General features: G+C 31.1%; 1 long non-coding RNA gene across 1 annotated transcript; it reads left to right on the forward strand.

The window, feature by feature from the left end:
- Positions 1-6,059: 6,059 nt before the first annotated feature.
- LOC146948848 (uncharacterized) lies at positions 6,060-6,811 on the forward strand. The gene is made up of 3 exons (XR_015027050.1): positions 6,060-6,183; positions 6,289-6,330; positions 6,459-6,811. It is a non-coding gene; the product is annotated as an uncharacterized LOC146948848 (long non-coding RNA).
- Positions 6,812-8,142: the final 1,331 nt, after the last annotated feature.

The raw sequence follows: 8,142 nt of genomic DNA on the forward strand, positions 1-8,142 counted from the left end.
GTTTACACAACAAATTGGGATTAGTCTTCACAGTTATGTGTGGAGGATACCCAGTTTACACAACAAATTTTCAATCCCAAGTCACCAAGATTGAAAACAAATTTTTAATCAAGTGAGTCTAGGGTAACTAACAGAATCATATTCCTTTAATGTGCAGCATATGTAGAAATATTTAATTTCACCATAAACATGTGGTAATTTTTTGTTTGTTTGCGTTAATATGCTTCAAGGAAAGGGTCACTGGTACTCCGAAGTTTGTCCATGAGGTAAGGAAGGTCTAGCCAAGAATAATCATCATTAATGTATTGATTGAATTGTGATGGTCGGATTTAGGCAAATGTACCAAATCGTTTATCAAGTAATACGGTTCGGTTTGGATTGGTTTTCAGTCAAAAAAAATGTCTGAACCGATGAACCTTCATCGGTTTGGATTGGTTCGGTTTTCATTATTTTCCAAAAAAGAAACCGAACCAAACTAATCGGTTTGGTTCGGTTTGGATTGGTTCGGTTGATCGGTTTATTTAAAAATACAATAAAAAAATCATATTCTCACAAAATATTTCATAGAACTTTGTATAATTGTATTTCAAATTTTGTTTTTTCATGTTCTCTATTTTTTAAACAACTTTTTATAACTAAGCTTACTCAATATTTCATACATATGATCCAAGATTCATTCATCCATCATTCTTCAAAAACAACTTCATCAAACTCAAATATTTCAATCATTCATGATCCATATATGCATCATTCATCAACAAACAGAAAAATTCCAAAAAGAACATCCTAAAATTAAAACATAGTCAAAATAACAAATCCATGCAAACTGAAATTAAAAAATCCTAAAATTTAAACATCATGAAATTATGGTCGCCATAAAATTAAATAAAAACATCCAAACTAAATCAATCAAATTCCGACGTGAATCAGTTTAGAATTGACTAGTGTTAATCTCTAATATTTTTAAATCTCTAAAACTTATAAAATTATTTCTGAACCAACAAATAAAAAATTTGAAAATTTTCTAGGATGCACTTTTTATTGAGCAGTATATATATATATATATATATATATATATATATATATATATATATATATTATAGTTTTATTTCAATTTTTATCAATACAACTCAGTGACATCACAAGCGATCAAAATTTTACGCAAATCGCAAATGCTTTCTTTTTTGAGTGGCTTTTTCTAATTTTTACTAAACAATGACATATAACGTAACACGTATAAATCAATGGCATAGAAAATGAACATGGAAAACAATGAAATATAATGAGTATAAATCAATGGCATAAACATTATAAAACTAACCAAGAGATGAACGATTTCAACGATGACCGGTGGCAATGAACAATGGGTTTGGTGTGGTGGAAGGCTAAGGTTTCTTTTTTAGTAGAAATGAAAGAGTCTGACTGAAGAGATGAGATGAGAATGAGAGAAAATGTATTTTTTGTTTAATTTTGGGCCTAGCCATAAGTTTGTGTGGGGTAGGATAATATTAGTAAAATAAGGAGTGTGGTTATCATCGGATTGGATCGGTTTCACGGATCTCAAAATGAAAAACCATGAACCAAACCAAACTAGATCGGCTTCGATTGGTTCGGATCGGTTTCAAACCGTCAGATATTTTTTCGGTTTGGTTCGGTTTGGATTTTCGGTTTCGTTGGTTTTGTCCGAACCACTTACACCCCTAAATAAAGTGAGCAGAGTATCATATCCACATGGATTGGGATTGTTGTTCCAACTAGACAATTCACGTTTCTTATTTGGGAACAATTAAAAGAAGTTAAAAAAATAAATAAAGATAAAGAGGGTAAAGATGTTTGCAATTTAGTTTGTTTGCAGCATATCAAGAGTTTAGAAGTTAACTTGGTTTTTGATTGCAGAATGTTATCGGTAGTTAGGATTCTTCAAATCTACTCTATTCATTTGTTGGAATTAGCTAACAGTCGATCCTTATTCAGTTTTTAGCATTTTCTACCTAAGTGACGAGTTCATGGGATTTAACTACCTATCAGCTGTCAAGTTGCACCTGCTGATCACACGTGTACGTACGTGTGGGGTTTTACTCTCTCAAAGGTTTGGGTTCATCGCCCTCTAGCTATCAGTTGCAACCTTCCACCGGAATTTCTACGTGTTTCAATGTTTAGGATTTTCAGTAATGTAGGCAGATACACTTACGCACGTAGAGGTACGTGTAAGTTCTTACTTTGTCAGAGGTATTTGAAACAATGTCAGATATTAGGGTTCCTAAATTCTTAGTGTAATAAATGTGCCCTTGTCTATTGAATCTTAAAAGTACATCAACACACTCTCCCTCTCGGTAGTTTTGCCAACGGGAAACCCTATCTCATCTTCCTTACCAAGAATGAAAGAAGAATGAAGTTTCTGAGCTTATTTAAGTCATGAATTCATTGTGTTTCACTAATTAACGTACTCGGTATCCTAGTTACTTCCTAATTAGGGGAGGTATGCAACAATATTAAGTATGTCACCTTCCTAAGTAACCAAAAATGATTGAATATTTTTTTTTATATTAAATGAAATATACAACAAACAAAATAGAGGTTCATCTTAGAATTACATGACTCAAATATAGAAAAAATTACAAATGTCCTGAAATCATTAGCAATTGCTCTAATACTCCTTTATTTGAGATGAAAAACCTACTGAAAATGACTAAAAGACATGCTAAGAATAACATAAGATGACATGTCATCAGGTTGCATGAAAAAATTAACCGTAAAACCATTTTAACGTAGAATTAAAAATAGGGAAATACTAACATGTGCCCTTAAAAGGTACTCTCTACGGTCCTACTTACAAGAAACAATTGATTTTTTTAGATATATTGAATAATTCATGTATTTGGTCTAGAATATAAACCAAATACATAAATTATTTAATGTATCTCAAAAGTCAATTGTTTCTTGTAAAAAAGACCAGAGGGAGTACTCAAAAGTCAATTGTTTCTTGTAAGAAATAAGAATTAAATTATTTGTATTTATTTGGCAAGAAACATCAAAAAATGCTTAAAACAAGTAGTTAATTACATGTTGATGTGTATTGTTGAAAAACATATGCTCCTACCCTGAATGTTTTAGAAACAACGCCCACAATTATCTTTGAAGTAGACCGGGACTCCGTTTCTAGACTCATGTTTTTGGAGCTTGCTTTGTGTATTCTCCGACAGACCGATGGTCAATTAACGGTGGAATCTGATTGAGTGTCTAAATAAAGTTATTTTCAGATGTTTAATTTGGCTCATCTCAGGAAGTGAATGTGAGGTGTTATTGTATGGTTTTGGTTGATTGGTTGGTTTTCTGGAGGGGTTGCAAGTAGCGGGAAATATGGCCCTTCACGATGGAGGGCGAGGATTTTGGCTATATTCTTTTGTGAGGAGGTTATGCTTTGATTTTGGTTTTGGCGTCGCTATTGGTGGTTAATTTTTATATTTGTTTTTTTGAGTGTTCCGTCTATATACGGCATCTTTTGGTTTTTTTTTTTGTGTTGCCGATCTATGCACGTCTTATGCAAAAACTTAGTTATTAATAAATTTTACCATTAAAAAAATAAATGATCAGAAAGAAAGAGAGATTAATATTGAATAAATATAGATCGATACAAGAATGAGTAATGATGAAAAAGTATAATACAGATGCGCCTCTACTAAACAACGGTCAAAACTTTAAATCAGTATCATGATATCAGTTTTTAAGATGCAGTTTTCACCCGACATTATATAGTACGGGTAAGTTAGGTACCGTTTGGCCAAACTTTTTTACAGCCTAAAAACTACTTTAAAATAAAGTTAAAATAAAGGCCTTTAAGGAAGAAGTTAAAGTTGTTTGGTTTCTTTATTTTATTTTATTTTTTTAGTTTTAATGTTATTTTTAAGTTAAAAGTTGGCAAAATATTGTACAAAACTTTGAATTTTTTTTGTTGTGGTGTTTGGGGTTCGAACGCCGAACCTTGCATATATTTATGCATTGCCTCAATCAACGGAGCTAAGCTCACGAGGACAAAACTGTGAAATTGTTATGAATTAACATTATAAATAAAAAATGTTTAAATTATTTTTTGAAGGGAAAATACATTTGAAATATAATTTTTTTTTACAAATACTATATTTACTCAATGACGTTTATTTTGTGTAAGAAGAATACAAATTCGTGTCATCATATAAAGGACTTGTTAATATTTGAACACGAGAAATAATTTAAGGAGGCTCAAATAATAACATAAATAATATCAAAATAGTTTGAAAAATTAAAAACATAAATCATCTTGTTCAAAAAAAAAAAATATAAATCATCACAAACTCAAACATTTATACTCTCCATCAATGCAACTCCTAATTGATTTCTAACTCTATTTATGTAGCCTTCATGTTGTACTATTCCTGGATTATATGAACTGATTTCTACATTTATATTGCCTTCTTTGTCACGCTCAATCATATAGTTAGAGATAACATCACATTTATTAAACTCTTCATCTTCAACTCCCCACATTCGAATAAAGCCGTGGAGTACTCTTGTACGTGTGTGTGTGTAAGGAGAATAGTTGGTTTTTCTTTTTCAATTATACTCTATAACAAATTTTGTTATAAGAATACCATACTTTTGGTGTCATTCAAAAAGATAAGAATTTATATTATATTATATAATATTATATTTGTTACATTGTTGGTGTCAGTAAAAAAGATATGTTTAGTTTTATTTAATAAGAAAAAGGTATGCATAATTTTTTTAGGCATCTATACTTCTACTTTTAATTAAAATCAAAATTTTATAAAAAAAAAATATACGCATTAGCGTAATAAAAAAAACAGACACGTGGATATAAAGTATTACTCTAAACGCTAATACGTGTGTATATATTTGCGAGGTTAAAGAAATGAAATAAAAATATTCGGTGTCATTCAATGACAACGTGAATAAAAATATTTGCGAGGTTGTGATAATTAAATAATATTGAAACTAAATATATAGGTGATAAAAAGACAATACAATTCCTTCAAAAAAAGATAATAAAATTAAATGGACATGTTCAAAACAATAAAATTAAATTAAATGGAAGAAAAGAACATATTAAAATATAATATTAAAAAATAAACGAAAAATTTCCCAACGTGAGTTGAATAGAGGTGATTGTTAAATAAATTGCCGAGAAGTAATTTTATTCAATTTTATGCATTAAAAAAAGTTCTTGTTTAGTAAGTACTTAATTGATATTGTGTTTAACTTAGATTCTCCTTAAAAATATAGAGAAGCTGAATAAAAGACAGGCCAAACAGCACCTTAGTCACGAAATTTGACGACTGTTCAAAACAACCGATCAAATATGGGTGATATAATAATTATAATGGACAAACACGGTATTCCAATGCTTTTCGTCGATATTCGTTGCAATATTTGCACCATCCATCATTCCCCTCCAACATTTTCCCCCATTCCTATTATGAAAGGTTAAAAACAAATTAAATCCCCCTTTCATATTATGAAAGGTTAAAACTCAATTAAAATTTGTTTTTTTTAAGAAGTTAAATTAGCCCACAGACGACTGTTCAAAACCGATCAAATATGGGTGATATAGTAATTATAATGGACAAACACAGTATTCCAATGCTTTTCGTCGATATTCGTTGCAATATTTGCACCATCCATCATTCCCCTCCAACATTTTCCCCCATTCCTATTATGAAAGGTTAAAAACAAATTAAATCCCCCTTTCATATTATGAAAGGTTAAAAATCAATTAAAATTTGTTTTTTTAAAGAAGTTAAATTAGCCCACTTAAATTGACACTGAAGAGAATCGAACCTGAGACCTCGAAGAGGAGCACACTCCTAGATCTTAATACCAGGACAACTCAAGTGGATTATCAATTAATATTTGTTCAAAATAATAATCAGAAAGTGGTTTATGTGACTTACTAAAGTGCTAAAGAGACAAACAACATATTGATTAATTGAAGAGACAATAATATTGGTATTTTATTAGGATTTTTACCCACTATAAAATGACCAAATCTTGTTCTATTATGTAACACAAGAAAAATAACCTGTCCTGTGTGTTACATAAAAGAGGGGAAGTATATGGCTATCATTAAGTTTATTTATACAATGTTTCTATTTATTTTACTATTTGCAGTTCCAACCAAAGTTGACGGTAAACAATTTTTTTTACCATTCAATTGTTCTTTTTTAAGTTGTTGTTTATACACAATTTTTTTTTTTTGAAGAAGCTAAATTAATCCAACTAAATTGACATCAGGGAGAATCACACGTGAGCCCTCAACAGGGAGTGCAATCTCAGGTCCCAAATCAATACCACTTATACACAATATTTTTTCTTGTTTTAACAATATTTATTCTTCTTTTTCGTTTGACAAATCTAATTTATTCTTTTTCATAATAGCATTTTTATAATGTTGTTTTTTGAAGGAGGATTGGGTAAATGTCTTCGTGATGACGATTGTGTGGAAGAGGTGTGCAGTCCTGGTTGTAGTAAACGGTGTGTTGGTTTTCAGTGTCAATGTCCCATATGATGCCTCTGGTTTTATGACTACTAGCTTCAACAAACGCTTTATATGGATGAATAAGTTTTTGCACTAGCAAAAAGATCTATGTCTATTGTCATTTAGTTATTCCGGTGATATCAAATAAATGGATTTATATTTACTTTTCTTTTTCCTTGCCGTTATGGCTTTGGTATTAGACAATAATCTTCTATATATATTATATGTATTAAAGTAAGGTTTTTCTAATTACAATAATTTACGTCACATTCTATTATATATTCAACTTTCCTCCAGTTGGTTTTTTTAAGGAAATAAGCTTATATCATTTCATTACTTAAAATGTGTTCAATACAATCTAGTGTGTCTATCAAAGTTTGGAAACTAGTTCAGGATGTGGTCGCTTTAGCTAATCTATGGGCTATACCTCATTTGTTTGTCTCTTCACAAACTCAACACTAGAGTTGACATAGTAATGTTCAAAGATAGTTTTACAATTCTAGATAATCATCCCAAATTCTGTAACATCATGATGTGCAGATGAAAAACTATCCACCACTTTTTTGACATCAAACTCAAAATCGATAGGTCCTAAGTGTAAGTGATGAACCCATTCTAAAGCTGATAACAATCCAAGAGCTTCACCAACATGTAGCTCACAGATTGGAGTAAACCATTCAGTTTTTACCAAAACAAAAGTGCTTGTATCATCCCCAATACAAACTCTTATTCCCACTCTAATAGAAAGCTTGGAGAAAGAAGCATCAATACTGCACTTAAATTTTCCTTCAACTAGTTTGATCCATTTCACATTTCCTTCTTGTCGCGGCTGTGCACAAGATGTATTACAAATCATACGTGCATCTTGTCAATCATGAAGCATAACTTTTGCTCTCTCGACAACATAAACTTGAGGATCAATTACCTCATTCCACACTCTGTTGTTTCTCTGTTTTCAGATACTTCACAACACACAAAAAAATAAAGTCGTATCGCCCTTAGATAAATCTTGTAATGCTTTGAACCTAATATTCTTGCTATCCATATCTTATTGTAGGAAACTAGAAATAAAAGAAAAGAAAGGAAGCATACTCAAAACATTTAAGCTACTTGGACATTGAAAAAATAAATGAAGTGTATCTTCATTGCCCACCGTATACAATGTACAATTCATAGGGCATGTGACTCCTTTATCTTTTAGACGTACACGAGTTGTAAGCAATTCCTACAAATTCGCCACATAAATTTTTTTTACCTTTGGAGGAATCTTGAGCTTCCAAATTAGATTCCAAGAGTCTTCTGTTACTGATGGGTAGAGCGGTGTGTTTACTGTATATTCAACTAGGTGGTGATCAAAAATTGACTTAAAGAAAGGTAGATTCCAATCCTTGCGTTCATGTAGCATGCAATCTTAGACTCTTAGATCAGCTAGAGGAAAATCTCCATCAGCATGTGGGATAAGTGTAACATTCTTGTGCGTAGACAATGTATCCCAAGAAAGCCAGTTAATACCTCCATCATTCTTGTGCATAGACAATTTATCCCAAGAAAGCCAGTTAAAACCTCTACTTTGACCTCTTGAATGACCCTACCAAAAGGAATTCATCATT

This window comes from Medicago sativa, chromosome 2 (assembly GCF_051527215.1).
Source record: "Medicago sativa cultivar Bolivia chromosome 2, Bolivia_mono, whole genome shotgun sequence".
NCBI lineage: Eukaryota > Viridiplantae > Streptophyta > Magnoliopsida > Fabales > Fabaceae > Medicago > Medicago sativa.